This window comes from Lutra lutra, chromosome 17 (assembly GCF_902655055.1).
Source record: "Lutra lutra chromosome 17, mLutLut1.2, whole genome shotgun sequence".
Classification (NCBI taxonomy): domain Eukaryota; kingdom Metazoa; phylum Chordata; class Mammalia; order Carnivora; family Mustelidae; genus Lutra; species Lutra lutra.
The window spans coordinates 44,699,812-44,716,436 of NC_062294.1; the positions used below are offsets into that span (position 1 = coordinate 44,699,812).

Here is a 16,625-nt window from a genome sequence, read left to right on the forward strand (position 1 = left end):
AACTGTTGATTTTGCATTCTTCCCCATAACATGTATACTTGATCCAATAGAAAACTCATGTCTAAGGGGCGCCTGGGTGGCTCAGTGGGTTAAAGCCTCTGCCTTCAGCTCAGGTCATGATCTCAGGGTCCTGAGATCCAACCCTGCATTGGCTCTCTGCTCTCTGAGGGGAGCCTGCTTCCCCCTCTCTCTGCCTGCTGCTCTGCCTACTTGTGGTCTCTCTCTGTGTCAAATGAATTAAAAATAAAATCTTTAGAAAAAAAAAAAGAAAAATCATGTCTAAATTATTTGCCAGATATGGGCGCCTGGGTGGCTCAGTCAGTTAAGTGTCTGCCTTCCGCTCTGGTCCTGATTCCTGGGACTGAGCCCCATGTTGGGCTCCTTGCTCAGCGGGGAGCCTGCTTCTCCTCTCCCTTGCCTGCCCCTCTGCCTACTTGTGCTAACAAATAAATAAAATCTTTAAAAAATAAATTATTCGCCAGATGAACTGATTAACCCCCCCCAAATCAAATTAGTGTCCAAGAAAGAAACAACTTGACCATCCACCAGGAGGACCTCCCGCTCTCCTGGGAGTCAAACTTCTACAGACACCGAAATAGAGGCACGAAAAGAGCACATCTGCATAACACAAATCGTCACTAGTCATTACCAGTCACGCAACCACCCTCAATTATGAACAAAGAACAAACCGCAACAGCAGAGGTCCCTTCCTCCGTCAGACAATCCCACAGTTATGTCATTACCAGGCAGCTTCCAGTACAAGCCACCTCACACCCAGCGGCATGTAGAATCGCACTCAGAAATACGGAAATACAACCACACACACAGCCGCCGAGGGCCTCCCAGTCAGCCTGTAACCGTCTCGCGTTATCTCACACACACAAAAAGGGCCTGGCCTGGCAGGGGGGAGGTCTCTGCGAGTCCGATGCTCTGGCTAGTCCCCGCCTCAGCCCCAGCTCCTCCCCTGCACATGCCCGCCTGAGGGTCCGTCCCACCTTCTCCAGATCTGATAAGACCCGGGGACTACTCGCCGCAACTGCACTCTCAGACCCCAACCGCCCCAGCAGCGCGCGCCTGACGCCTGCGCACTGAGTGCAGACGGGCACTCCCAGGAACACCCGCGGCGCAGCCGTTGCGCGAGAGCATTTTAGCCGCGGAGTCCAGGAATCTCGCGGAGGTTTAGTAAACTGGCCATCTCAGCGTCCTGGCCCTGCAGGCTACAACCTTCCGGGCGTTGGACTACATTTCCCAGAGCCACCGCGTCCCCAGTGCGGCTTCATTTCCGTTTGTTCGCGCGATTTGGGGACCTCGCGTGGGGAGGGCAGCGTCTGTGGAGGAGCTTGGCTCGGCTCCGGCTGGGCGGGCGAACCCCAAATTGGGCTTGGACCCCGGGCGCCAGATCCTGGATCCTGAACCGCACCTTCAGTCGAGGTGAGGATGTCGGGAATGTCGTGGCGGAAGCGTCGCTGGGATTGCGTGTATGTTGGTCTCCAGCCGTTTTGTGCTGTGAGTCAGCCTGACTGCTACTGATTTAGGCGAATGAACGTGTGCGACTGTGGTTTTGTGTGTAAGCGTTTGTGTGAGGGTGAGTCGTGACTCTGAGGATGTAGTAATACTGCTGTGACAATGTGTTTGTGACCGCGTGCTTAACTGACTGGGAATGTGCCTATGTGACGGTGATTGTGTGTGTACCTTGTATGTGACCGGGGGTTTGCTTGTGACTGTGAGCTGTGCGACAGTGCTCTTGTGACAGGGTTTTTGGATGTACTTGGGTCACTTTGAGGTTGTGTATGCGACTGTTTATTGTGTGTATCACTGAAGTTTGTGACATTAAGATGTCATGAGAGTGTTGCTGTGACCCTACTTATTTCTTTGATCTGGTACTTAGTTGCATTTTTCTGATTAGATGGCTGTGGGTATGCCATATGTGTGACTGTTGGGACTGTGAGTGTGTCGCTTTCATGACTGTGTGAAGATAGTAAAAGTGCTGCTGTGAAATGCTGTTTTTGGCCTGGTGTATCCCTGACAGGGTGCTTGGATGTGCTTGAGTCCTTGTGTGTATGCTCTGTTTATGATTGGATTTTGTTTAAGATAAGAGGTGGTCTGAGGATGTAATATTAATTTGGCGATTGTGACTCTGGCTGTGTGACCACGGAAGTGTATGTGACTTTGTCTAGTCAATTTGTATATTTTATAGTCTGTGATCTTATGGGAGTTTAGTGAGGTATGGAGATAAAATTGGGTTTTTGTATTTTGGGGGTTCATTATGGGACTGAGTCTGCCCATGTGTCTTGAGTCCCTTTGGCTTTGTCCTTACAGAACTTGACTTCTTTCTCTTTTGACCTCAGCAATCCCTCTTCACACATGGCCTATACACATGGCCTGTACTGGTTCTTAGTTCACACTGGGATTGTAGATGTAGGTTTCCTTTTGGCTTCCAGGTGTCCTCTCACCTTACAGTCTTAAGAATTTTGAATGCAGAAAGGTGATAGGAAGGAAAGACGTCAGGAATTTGAGACCCTGAATGAAGACTGAGCTATTTTTAAGTCACAGACCTGTTCTTGACAAGATTAGAGCTGATTGCACCTTCAAAACAGGCTATGTGGAAATATAATGGGGGAGTAGGAATACTTCTAGAGAATGTGCCAGAGGAGTCAGTCACATACTTTAGAACTGGTAGTGCTCTGTCTCCAGTGGACAGTTTTGAATCCAGCAGTAAATTCTGGCCCCAGACAGCTGGAGTCTTGGACCTTCTTTCTAAAACAGAATACAGAATTGTTCTACTCTCTAACTTTCCTCCAGGGTAAATGAGGGATAGTTTGGGGGGCTGGGTGGGTAAGAGCATGTGTTCTAATTTAGAGTATATCCTAAGAAGGGTGTACTATCTTATGATTCCATTTTCTTTTCCTGAGAGTAGAGTCCAGAGAAGGAAAAAATGGCTGTCGTACATTCAAAAGCAAAGTCCAAGGTGAGTAGATGTTTCCTCTTTGTTTCCCTAAATGCCTTTATTTTTTCAGGACATAGGAATTTTTGTTTTCTCTTTCCTAGTTAAGCTTTCTCAAATGATGGAGGTAGCAAAAACAGTTTTCTGTAGATTGGGAGCAAGGAATATGTGCAGTTAATTGAGAGAGATACTTCCCAACAGTGGTTAAATTGAGGAAGAATGGATTTGAGACTCGTTAATTTAAATAGGAGATGATATTGTGTTATTTCTGACACAGCAGCATTCTTTTTTCTTTTATTTTCTTTTCTTTTTTAAAGAAAGAGTAGGGGGCGCGGGGTATGGAGGAAGGGGAAGAGGGAGAGAGAGAATCTTCAGCAGGCTCCATGCCCAGTGCAGAACATGAGGCGGGACTTGAATTCATGACCCTGAAGTCATGACCTGAGCCTAAATCAAGAGCCTGACATTTAATCAACAAAACCACCCCAGGTGCTCCTGTTTGGTAGTTTTCAAACCATACAAAAGTATAATGAACCATCATAGGCCCAGCTTAAAAGTTTTCACTTGGGGTGCCTGGGTGGCTCAGTGGGTTTAGCCTCTGCCTTCAGCTCAGGTCATGATCCCGAGGTCCTGGGATCGAGCCCCCCCGTCGGGCTCTCTGCTCAGCAGGGAGCCTGCTTCCCCTTCTCTCTCTGCCTGCCCCTCTACCTACTTGTGATCTCCATCTGTCAAATAAATAAAATCTTAAAAAAAAAAGTTTTCACTTGCCAGTCTTATTTATTCTGACATCAGTTTGAATTCCTTTCTAATTTTCCTTTTGATTTCCTCTTTGATTTATGGTTTATTTAGAAATATGTTATTTAGTTTTCAGGTATTATGAGGATCTTCCAGAGATCTGTTACTGATTTCTAATTTCATTCCATTGTGTTCAGAGAATATACTTTTTATGACTTGAGTCCTTTAAAATTTAAGAGTAGGTTTGTGACCCAAAATGTGTGGTCTATCTTAGTAAATGTTTGGTGTGCACTTGAAAAGACTGTATTCTGCTGTTGTTGGATGGAGAGTTCCATAAATGTCACTCAGGTATAGGTTGATAGTGTTGTTGAAATCCTCTATAGTACCTTTACTGATTTTCTGTCTGTTGCATTTATTTCTTTCTCCTCATAATTTCTTTAAGTTTCTCCTTCATGTATTTTGAAGCTCTGTTATTAGGTACGTAAAAGTTTTAAGTAATATGTGCTGTTGGTGAATTGATCCCTTTGTCATTATGAAGTGGTCTTCTTTATTCCTGGTGGTAGTCTTTGCTCTGAGCATCTACTTTGTCTGATATTTAATGCTACCAGTCCAACTTTCTTTTCATTGTGTTAGCATGAAATATCTTTTACTATTCTTTTATTTTTTTTTTAAATTTATTTATTTATTTGACAGACAGAAATCACAAGGAGGCAGAGAGGCAGGCAGAGAGAGGAGGAAGCAGGCTCCCTGCTGAGCAGAGAGCCCGATGTGGGGCTCGATCCCAGGACCCTGGGATCATGACCTGAGCCAAAGGCAGAGGCTTTAACCCACTGAGCCACCCAGGCGCCCCTTATTTTTAAACTGTTTATGTTCTGATGTTGGAGTGCATTTCTTGTCGGTGGCGTTTCATTGGATCTTGTGTTTTTATCCAGTTGACAATTTCTCTTATAATTAAAGTATAAATAGACCATTTATATTTATATTATATACAATTTATGTTATATTAAATATACCATTTATATTTAGTGTGATCATTGATGTGGTTTGGGTCAAATCCATCATCTTGTCCCATCTGTTCCCTATGCCCTTTTCCTTCTTTTCTCCCTTCTTTTGAATTGGGAGAGAGCTTCAAACTAACAATACCAATATTTTTACCAATTATGTGAATACAGAAAAACAATGAAGACTTCTTGACATTCATAGGATATGACCTGTCCTACAGTTAGGCTCATTTGTTTCATCTTGCTTTTTACTTTTAGTGATTGTGTTTTCCTGACTTTGATTTAATTTCATTTTAAAATTATGTAAAATATTTACTTATCTCCAAAATCAAAACTACAGAACAAAGGTGAATTCAGAGGAGGCCAATGTTCATTCCTATCCCCTTCAACCTGTTTCCTTTTTCTCTGTCTAGGTAATAATTACCTGTACTTTTATTTGGTGTATTCTTCTATTTTTCTTTTAAATGACATATGTTTATGTGTATGTGTTTGCATGTATACATAGGTACATATACATGTATACATTTATTTTTTACGTCTCCATTCCTAACTAAAAGGGAGTATTCTGTGTACACTACACTATACCTTTTTTTTTCTCATGTGTTTAATGTATCCTGGAGAACATTCTTAGCAGCCTACAGAGATTGTTCTTACTCTGTTTTATAATTATCTATTCTGTTGTATGGGTGTATTAGTTTATTCACCTAGTCTTCTGTGAGTGGGCATTTGTTTTTTTTTCCCCAGTATTTTGCCATTATATAATACAGCAATCAATAACAATGTATGTGGTTTCTATATGTAGATGTTTATCTTTGGGGCAAATTTCTAGAAGTGGCCTACTTTTAGTTTATTTTAATGTTTCTAGTACAAATTCTACCTGAATCACATCTCTCAAATAATAATGAAATGGGTGCATTTCCTTATTTTTCCCTTTCCCCATCTTTTTCTCCATTACCCAAGTTAAAAAGAGAAAGGTCTTAGAGTTTATCTTTTTATTTTTAAATATTATTTTTTCTCAGAATTCATTGAGACTTTTTTTAGCCATTGCATGTCCTTTCGTAAAATTTCACAAAGCTATTATTTCCTTGTTTTCTGATATCAAAGTAGTACATGTTTGTTGTTATGACTTAGAAAATACAAAAGAAAGAAGAAAATAACAATTACTCGAAAAAACTCCTTTAGACTGAATCATGGTTCATATATGGAATCTATCTTTAATTTAAAGTCTTTTTTTTTTTTTTTTTTTTCTTTGACAGAGACAGATCACAAGTAGGCAGAGAGACAGGCAGAGAGAGGAAGAAGCAGGCTCCCTGCTGAGCAGAGAGCCCGATGCGGGACTCCATCCCAGGACCTTGAGATCATGACCTGAGCTGAAGGCAGAGGCTTTAAACCACTGAGCCACCCAGGCACCCGTAAAGTCTTTCCTTTTTTAAAACTACTTCTTATAGAAAAATTCAAGCATGTATGAAACTAAGAAGTATAATGCTTCCCCATGTACCCTATCCATCCCTGTGCTTCAACAAATACACATTTGTAACTAAACATATTTCATCTATAGATCCACTGCTCCCTCTCCCCACCAAAAAAATGGGTTATTTTGATGTAAATTCTAGATATGTATTTCATTCACAAATATTTTAGTATGTGCATCTAAATGATAAGAACATTTTTACTTAAAAAAATACAACCATGGGGCCTCCGGGTGGTTCAGTCGGTTAAATGTCTGACTCTTGGTTTTGGCTCAGATCATGATCTTGTGGTCATGGGATTGAGCCCTGTGTCTGGCTCTGAGCTCAGCTTGGAGTCTGCTTCAGATTCTCTCTCCCACTCCTTCTCTCTCAAATAAATAAATAAAATCTTTAAACCACAAGTCTCAATAAATTCTGAGAAAAAAGAATATTTAACAATAAAAAGATAAACTAAGACCTTTTTTTTTTTTTAACTTGAGTAATGGAGAACCACAGTATCATCACTATTAAAAAAAAACCCCACCTTTAATACTTTAATGTTATGAAATAACAAGTCAGTGTTCACATTTCTCCCATTGTCCATAAATATTTATTAGAATTAAGATCCAAACAATATCTATTTAGTGTAATAGTGTGATATGCTTTTTAATCTTTCTTTTTCTTTTCTTGCAGTTTATTCCAGAAGCAGTTTTCTTATAGAGCTACCCATATTCTGGATTCTGTTGGTTGTATATGTGTGGTGTCATTTTACATGTTCCTGTGTTTCTTCTAAACTGGTATTTAATTCTAGAGGTTTGATCAGGTTCAGGGTTTTTTTGTGTGTGTGGCTTTGCTTGTTTGCTTTGCACTAATCTTTTATACTTAATGGTGAATGCTGCATAACATTAGGTTGTTTTCCTTTATGTGATTTTAGTAGCCATTGGTTGTCTTTACTTGGAATTTATTATTTTATCAGAGTTCAAAATGATATATATTTTTTAAGATTCTATTTATTTATCTGAGAGGGAGAGAGTGAGAATGAGAGAGAGCACAAGCAGGGGGAATGGCAGAGGGAAAGGGAGAAGCAGGCTCCCTGCTGAGCAGGGTGCCTGATTGCAGCTCAGTCCCAGGACCCTGGGATCATGACCTGAGCAGAAGGCAGACATTTAACCTACTGAGCCACCCAGGCGTCCCACAAAATGATTCTCTAATTCTCTTATTTCTTCGGCAATTATTAGTTGGAATACTTGTGTAAAGGGAACCATCCTCTCATCAATGTCTTGGTTATTCTAAAGTATAGCACATTTTAAAAAATTAGGATAAAAGCTTGCTTTTACTTATTATTTTTCAGCATCTTCCAAAGTTCATCCTATGTTTTTCTTTTAAGTTATCATGAATTTGAAGATTTAAATATATTTGATATGTTTTATCCATAGCAGTTATTATTCTTATTAATACTCAGATTGTTCATCTGTGATCTATGGGATCCTCTTTACTTCCTCTGATTTGGCGCCTTTTGGATTCTGTGGCCCTGGTCCTTGAGGTGGGTGAAACCTTTTGTCTGATACTCCATTGGCAGTGAAATGATTCCCTGTATCTGTGCTGATCCATCTGACCCTCTCTAGGTACTCTTCCATGGGGGAACATGGAACAGTGGGGGAGCTGTTGCTTTCTTTGGGTTAGCTTCTTTTTGTACTAAGTGATTAGTAACTGATTCAAAGCTTGACTGTTACTTTCATTTTGGATTGTTGTCTTAGTTTTTTTGACAACTGGCAGTTCAGCCATTTTTCAGCTCTCTTTTGACAGTTTGGTGTGGTATTCTTGACAGTGGGGTGCGTTATCAGTTCTGTCAAGGTACTTGATAATGTTGTGTATAAATCCTCTATATCGTTACTGCTATTTTTATCTACTTGTTTTGTTAGTTGCTAAGAGAAAGATGCTAAAATTTCCAAATCTGATTGTGGATTTGTCCATTTCTTCCTTGAGTTCTCTTAGTTTTTGCTTCATATATTTTGGTGCTTTGCTGTTAAATCTCTACACAATTAGGATTTCTGTGTCTTCTTGATGAATTTATCCTCTTTGTCTCTTGTATTAGTCTTTGTTTTGATCTCTGTTTTCTCTTATATTAATACAAGTACATAGGCTTTCTTTTGCTTAGTATTTGTATGGTATGTCTTTTCTCTGCCATTTTATATTCTTTGTTTTTTAAGTTTTTAAATTCCAGTTAGTTAACATACAGTGTAATATTAGTTTCAGGTGTACAATATAGTGATTCAGCACTTCCATATAACACCTGATGTTCATTTCAGCAAATGCCCTCCTTAATCCCTATCACTTGTTTTATTAGTCTCCCCACCCACCTCACTTCTGGTAACTATTAGTTTGTTCTTTACAGTTAAAAATCTGTTTCTTGGGGACACCTGGATGGCTCAGTGGTTAAGCCTCTCCTTTCGGCTCAGGACATGATCTCAGGGTCCTGGGATTGAGTCCCTCATTGGGCTCTCTGCTCAGCGGGGAGCCTGCTTCCCTCTCTTCCTTCTCTCTCTCTGCCTTCTTCTCTGCCTACCTGTGATCTCTTTCTCTGTGAAAAAAGCAAAGAATTTGTTTCTTGGTTTACCTCCCTTTTTTTGTTCCCTTTGTTTGTTTTGTGTCTTAAATTACACATATGGGTGAAATCATATGGTATTTGTCTTTCTTTGACTGACTTATTTCATTTAGGATAATACCCTCTAGCTCCATCCATGTTGTTGCAGATGGCAAGATTTCATTCTTTTTATAGCTGAGTGATACTCCATTGTGTATATATACCACATCTTTATCCATTCATCAGTGGATGGATACTTGGGCTATTTCCATAATTTGGCTATTGTTGGTAATGCTGTTATAAAACATCAGGGTGCATGTATCCCTTTGAATTAGTATTTTTGTATCCTTTGGATAAATAGCTAGTAGTGCAATTGCAAAAGTCATAGGGTTGTTCTATTTTTAACTTTCTGAGGAACCTCCATACTGTTTTCCAGAGTGGCTGTATACCACTTTGAATTTCCACCAACAGTGCACAGGGGTTCCCCTTTAACCACATCCTAGCCAACACCTAATGTTTCTAGTACTGTTGATGTTGGCCATTCTGACAGGTATGAGGTGATATGTCATTGTAGTTTTGATTTGTATTTCCCTGATGATCAGTGATATTGAATATCTTTTCATTTGTCTGTTGTCTTATATTAATACAGGCACATGGATTTTCTTAATGCTTAGTATTTGTATGATATATCTTCTTCCACAACTTTACTCATCTGTGTCTTCATATTTAAAGTACATTTCTTGTAAAGAACATATAGTTGAAACTTGCTTTTTTTCTTGTCTTGACATTGTCTTTTAATTGGAATGGCTGGACTATTTACTTTTAAGGGAATTACCATTTAGTTTAATCCCTGCTGTGGACAGGAACTTCCCAAATATCTCTTATGAAGTGCTTGGCACATTTTATAGTTCATTTAAATTTCCTTGTGTCTTTAGCTCTGAGATGAATTTAAAGGAGACTGATTTTTTATCTTTTGGGTTTTTTTTTTAAAGATTTTATTTATTTATTTATTTGACAGAGAGAGATAGAGAGATCACAAGTAGGCAGAGAGGCAGGCAGAGAGAGAGGAGGAAGCAGGCTCCCCGCCGAGCAGAAAGCCCCATGTGGGGCTCGAAGCCAGGACCCTGGACCATGACCCAAGCTGAAGGCAGAGGCTTAACCCACTGAGCCACCCAGGCGCCCCAATGTGATTTTTTTTTTATCTTATCTGAAGTATTTTTAGTTGTTAAGATGGGCACAATTACCTATTGAACTTCCACATCTGGAAGAAGTAGAATTTTTATTTTTATTTATTTATTTTTTTTAAAGATTTTATTTATTTGACAGGGAGAAATCACAAGTAGGCAGAGAGGCAGGCAGAGAGAGAGGAGGAAGCAGGCTCCCCGCCGAGCAGAAAGCCCGATGCGGGGCTCGAACCCAGGACCTGGGATCATGACCTGAGCCGAAGGCAGCGGCTTAACCCGCTGAGCCACCCAGGTGCCCCAGAAGTAGAATTTTTAATTAAATGTTTATTGAATATCTATATCATATATTTGGGGCAATGGTTCTCCCTGGAGGATGTTTTAGAAATACATCTGCATGCTTTTGAATGTTAAAATAACTGAGTTGAGGGTGAAGTCATCTGGCTATTGAAGGACTGAAGTAATGCATTCTGATTATAGGGTAGATGACTTTTCTATAAAGGGATAGACAGTAAATACTAAGATATCTGGGCCACATGGTCTCTGTTGCAGTTATTCAACTCTGCCACTTTAGTATGAAAGTAGGCAAAGATAATTTATTAACAACTGAGTGTAGATGTGTTCCAATAAAGCTTTATTTATAAAAATAGTTGGTGGGCAGTAGTTGGCTAACTTCTAATCTAGATGCTCTGCAGGACACAGCAAATGATTGATCTATGACCTGCAAAATGGAAGACCATAGCTGGGGGAAAAAATGTGTTTATAATAATCTGGGTCAAGAACTTCTCACATAAAGCATTATTTTTTGCATGATTTCTACAAACTGCTGAATTTATCTATGTTACTATTATTGCATGGTTTTACTCTTAATCTTCCAGGAGTGCTTGAGAATGATTGAGAAAAGACTGTACTTTGTTTTATTTAGAAATGTACTGTGACTTTTAAAGTCACAGCACTGATATCAATACTGCTTGTGATATTTTCCTTGCCAGTATCCCATACTTGCAGAAGCCTACATTTGTAGATAATGGATTTCATTGAGCCTGTGCATACCCAAACACATCACACACAAACATACATATGCATACATACATATACACATATATAGACTTTATTTCAAAATGTCAAATATAAATAAAAGTTGTCAACAATACTTAGTTCAAGACTTCTGGGGAAGATGCCAGATTAGGAGGACCCTAAGCTCACCTCATCTCATGGATACAAACTAGATGACAAGTACATCAGTAAAAATGAGCCAAAAAATGGCCTGAAGACTGGTAGAATAGACTCTCCGTAGCTAAATGTAAGGAATAGGCCACACTAAAGTGGGTAGGAGTGTAGGGATGCAGTTGGGAGCTAAGTGGACCCACAGGACTGTCTGCAGGAGGGAGGGACACTGCAAGCATGTAGAGGAGATAACAAACAGATCCTCACACCAAGCACCCCAGGCATGGGAGCCTCAGGCACAAATCCCCTTAGTATTTGGCTTTGGATTTCATGAATTCTTGCAAACAGTGGGGCTTAACACCTGGAACTTTAAAAATCAGTAGGCTTGGCTCTGGGAGAGCTGGGAGGGTGAGAAAACTGAGTCCCTGCCCTTAAAGAGATAGCACAACAAATCAGCCCCACAGAGGTGCAGCATAGAAGCAGCAGTTTCAAAAATGCCTGGGGTATATGGGAGAGAGATTTGTTTCCTGATCTCAGAACTTGTGCTGGAGGGGCAGGGATCATTGGGAGTCGTCTCCACAAACAAAAGAACTTGCAGGCACCATTTTCCTTCCCCATCCCCCAGCCTAGACACACAGATGCTTATGGGAACCAGTGCATCAGTGGTATCTGCTACATAACTTGCTAACAGTGACTGTGCCCCTGCGCCCTTCTGCAGATCCACCCCTTATAGCCAAGCCTCTGCTCTGGGTCTCTTCTCATAGACCTGTGCTAAATTTGCTAACACCCGGCCACACACATGCATACTCCTGCAGACCTGTTCTTCCAATATGCCAGACTATAGCATATCCAGAGTGGTGCCACAAGCTTGGCAGTGTGCAAACATCCTTGACATGGGCCAGCAACCACTCCAGTGTGACTCCCTACTCAGGGGAGAGGGGAAGGTAACCACACACCACAGTCCAACTGCAGCTCCAGCTGGGGGTTGGGTATAGACATCTGGTCTGACTGCAGGCCCTACCCACCAATGAAAGCTTCTTAGGGGACAACACATGGAGTGTACCCTGCAGTTTGGTGCTACTTCGGCTCTGGCAAATGCCCGATGTGACTCAGCTTAAGCCCAGTGCAGCCCCATTCTGGCCCACAAACAGTGCAGGAACCAAACTTTACACACAACAGGCAGAAAGACATTGCAGACAACTGAACTGAAGGCAAAAGTGGCTCAGCTACAAAGCGGGGAACAGCATGCAACACACATAAAGGATATTCCTGAAGTGCCAGGTTCTGGTGATCAGGGGACATTGCACTGCAGGGTATTACAGGAATTCTTCATAAGGCCACTACTTTCCAGAGCAGGAGATGTAGCTGATTTTCCTAACATATAGAACAGACACAGAGAGTTAGACAAAATGAGGAGGCAGAAGAGTGTGTCCCAAATGAAAGAATAGGACACAATCACAGCAGGAGATATAAATTAAATGGAGATATATTATATTATATTATTTATATATATACCTGATAAAGAATTTAGAGTAATGGTCATAAAGATACTCTCTGGACTTGAGAAAAGAATGGAGGACTTCACTGAGACTCTTAACAAAGACACAGAAAACATAAAAAAGAACCAGAGATAGAGAACTCAATAACTTAAATTAAAAATACATAAGGTGATGGGTGACTGCGTGGCTCAGTGGGTTAAGCCTCTGTCTTCGGCTCGGATCATGATCTCAGGGTCTTGGGATCAGGCCCTCTGTTGGGCTCTCTACTCAGCGGGAAGCCTGCTTCTCCCCTCTCTCTGCCTCCCTCTGCCTACGTGTGTTCTTTCTCTCTGTCAAATAAATAAATAAAATCTTTAAAAAAAAAAATACATCAGGTGGAATCAACGGTAGTCTAGAGGAAACAGAAAAACAGAGGACAGAATAGTGGAAAGCAGTCAAGCTGAATAAAAGAGAAAATAATAATAAAAAGTGAAAATAGAGAAATTGAGCATAACCATCAAGTGTGAATAACATTCACACTACAGGGATCCTGTAGAAGAAGAGAAAAAAGGAGGCAGAAGTTGTATTTGAAGAAACAATAGCAGAAACTTCCAAATCTGGGAGAGGAAACAGAAATCCAGATCCAGCAGGCACAGAAAACCTCTAACAAAATCAACACATGGCAGTCCACACCAAGACACATGGTAATCCAAATGGCAAAAAGTAGTGATAAAGAGAGAATTTTAAAAGCAGCAAGAAAAAAGAAACAAGTTACACATGAGGGAAAAGGCTCGTATAGGCTATCAGCTGATTTTTCAGCAGAAACTTTGCAGGCCAGGAGGGAGTGCCATGATGTATACAGAGTACTAAATGGGAAAATCCTGCAGTTAAGAATACTGTCTGGCAGAGCTATCATTCAGAATAGCAGACAAAAATTAAAGAAATTCATGTCCACTAAACCAGTCACGTGAAATGCTATAAGAGACTATTTAAGTGGAAAGGAAAGACCATAAGTAGGAATAAGAAAGTAGGAAGAATAAAAGCAGTAAAAATAAGTATATCTATAAAAATCAGGGGATTCACAAAAGAAAAGGATGTAAAGTATGACATCATACACATAAAATGGGAGGGGAAGGAGTAAAGAATGTGTTCACACTTAAGCAACCATCAACTTAAATAGACCACTATATTCAGAAGATGTTATATACAAAGCTAATGGTAACCAAAATAAAAAACCAGTAATGGATATGCAAAAACTAAAGAGGAAGGAATCCAAGTATATCACTAAAGAAACCCAACAATGAGAGAAGAGGACAAGAGAAGAAAGGAACAGAGACCTACAAAAACAATCATTAACAAGTAATGAGGGCACCTGGGTGGCTCAGTTGGTTAAGTGACTGCCTTCAGCTTGGGTCATGATCCTGGAGTCCCGGGATCAAGTCCCACATTGGCCTCCCTGCTTGACATGGAGTCTGCTTCTCCCACTGACCTCTATCTTCTCATGCCCCCCGCCCTCTCTCAAATAATAAGTAAAATCTTCTTAAAAAAAAAAAAAAGTAATGAAATGGCAGTAAGGACATACCATTCAATAATTACTTTGTACACATACTAAATGCTGCAATCAGAAGATGTAGGATGATGGAATGAATAAAAAAAAGCAGAATCCATCTATATGCTGCCCACAAGAGATTCATTTCAGACCTAAAGACACATGCAGATTGAAAGTGAAGGGATAGAGGGCCATGTGGGTGGCTTAGTTGCTTGAGTGTCCTGCCTCTTGGTTTTGGCTCAGGTCACAATCTCAGAGTTGTGGGATTGAGCCCCACATCAGGCTCCACACTCATCATAGAGTCTGCTAGTCCCTCGCCTACCCCACCTCTCCTCCCCCTCTGCACCTCCTTCCACTCACTCTTGCTCAGGTGCATAATCTCTCTGTAAAATCTTTTTTTTTTTTTTTTAAGTGAAGGGATAGAAAAGCAGTTATCATGCAAATGGAAGTGAAAAGAACTTCTATGAGTAGTAATACAGTAGTGAAAAGAACTATATAAGTAGTAATACTTACGTAGGACAAAATAGGTATTAAAAAAACAAAGACTGTATAAAGAGACAAAGGACACTAGTAATAACAGGAACAATGCTGGGGTGCCTGGGTGGCTCAGTGGGTTAAAGCCTCTGCTTTCGGCTCGGGTCATGATCCCAGGGTCCTGGGATTGAGCCCCGCATTGGGCTCTCTGCTCCGTGGGGAGCCTGCTTCCCCCCCCCCACCACCACCTGCCTCTCTGCCTACTTGTGATCTCTGTCTGTCAAATAAATAAAATCTTTAAAAAAAAAAAAAAGGAACAATGCAACAAGAATACATACCAGTTGTAATTACTTAACACACCAAACTTGGGGGCACCCAAATACATGAAGCAGCTGATAACAAACATAAAGGAAAAGGAAGTAATTGATAGTAATACAATAAAAGACTTTATCATCCCACTTAAATCAATAGATCATCCCCCCGCAAAAAAAAAAAAAAAAAAAAAAAAAATCAACAAGGAAACAGTGGCTTTGGAAGACAACAGGTGGATCAAATGATATATTCATAACATTCCATCTTAAAACAGCAGAATACACATTCTTTTCAAGTGTACAAGGAATATTTTCCAGAATAGGGCACATACTAGGCCCCAAAACAAGTCTCAATATATTAAAAAGATTGAAGTCCTACCATGCAGTTTTTCTAACCAGAGTGCTATTAAACTAATATCAACCATAGGAAAAAAATCTGGAAAGACCACAAATATGTGGAGATTAGATAACATGCTACTAAACAATGAATGGGTCAAGCAAGAAATCAAAGAGGAAATTAAAAAAAAAACATGGGGACAAATGAAAATGAAAATACAATGATCTAGAATCCTTGCAATGAAGCAAGAGCTGTTCTAAGAGGGAATTTTATAGCAATACAACCTAACTCAAGAAGCAAGGAAAATCTTAAATAAAAAACCTAAAGTTACACTTAACACAGCTAGAAAAAGAACAAACAAAACCCCAAACCTGTAGAGGGAAGGAAATAATAAAGATTAGAGCACAAGTAAATGAAATAGAAACTAAAAAAAAAAATTTATAAAGTGAAACTAGGAGCCAGTTCTTTGAATAGAGCAACAAAACTAATAGATATTTAGACTCATCAAAAAGAAAAAATGAGACAATTCAACAAAATCAGAAATGAAAGAAGAGAAATAACTGACACCACAGAAATATAAAGAATTGTAAGAGAATATTATGAAAAATTATATGCCAACAAATTGGATAACTTAGAAGAAATGAGAAATTCCTAGAAACATAAAAGCTCCCCAAACTGAATCAGGAAGAAACAAAATTTGAATAGACTGGTTACCAGTAATGAAACTGAATCAGTAATCAAAAAACTCCCAATAAACAGAAGTCCAGGACCAGATGGCTTCACAGGTAAATTCTACCAAAGAAGAGTTTAAAGCTGTTCTCAAACTATCCCAAAACACAGAAGAGGAAGGAAAACTTCCAGATTCATTCTGTGAGGCCAGCATTACCCTGATACCAAAACCAGATAAAGACACCTTTCAAAAAAAGAGAACTACAGGCTCATATCTCTGTTGAACATAGGTGTAAAATTCTTCAACAAACTAGTAGCAAACCGGATCCAACAATATATTAAAAAAATTGTTCACTGTGATCCACTAGGATTTATTCCCTGGATTCATGGGATGTTCAATATTCACGAATTAATCAACATCATACATCATATCAATAAGACCAAGGATAAACGCCATATAATCATTTCAATAGATGTGGAAAAAGCATGTGACAGTGTAATACCCATTCATAATAAAAACCTTCAGCAAAGTTGGTTTAGAGGAAACAATCCTTAACATAATAAAAGTCAAATGTGAAAAACCCACACCCAGCATACTCAATGGCAAAAACTGGCAACTTTTCTGGTAAGATCAGGAATAAGACAAGGATGTCCACTCTCACCACTTTTATTCAACATAATACTGGAAGTCCTAGCCATGGCAATCAGACAACAAAAAGAAATAAAAGACATCCAAATTGGCAAGGAAGA

The 16,625-nt window shown here is 39.9% G+C and overlaps 1 protein-coding gene across 3 annotated transcripts in view; it reads left to right on the plus strand.

The window, feature by feature from the left end:
• Window positions 1-671: 671 nt before the first annotated feature.
• LOC125088376 (zinc finger protein 420) overlaps window positions 672-16,625 on the plus strand; it is a 44,173-nt gene continuing 28,219 nt past the window's right edge. For all 3 annotated transcript variants that reach the window (XM_047709402.1, XM_047709403.1, XM_047709404.1), the window contains exons 1-2: window positions 672-1,431; window positions 2,918-2,968. The gene's annotated coding sequence lies outside the window, so the exon portion shown is untranslated. The remainder of the gene's footprint in view (window positions 1,432-2,917; window positions 2,969-16,625) is intronic.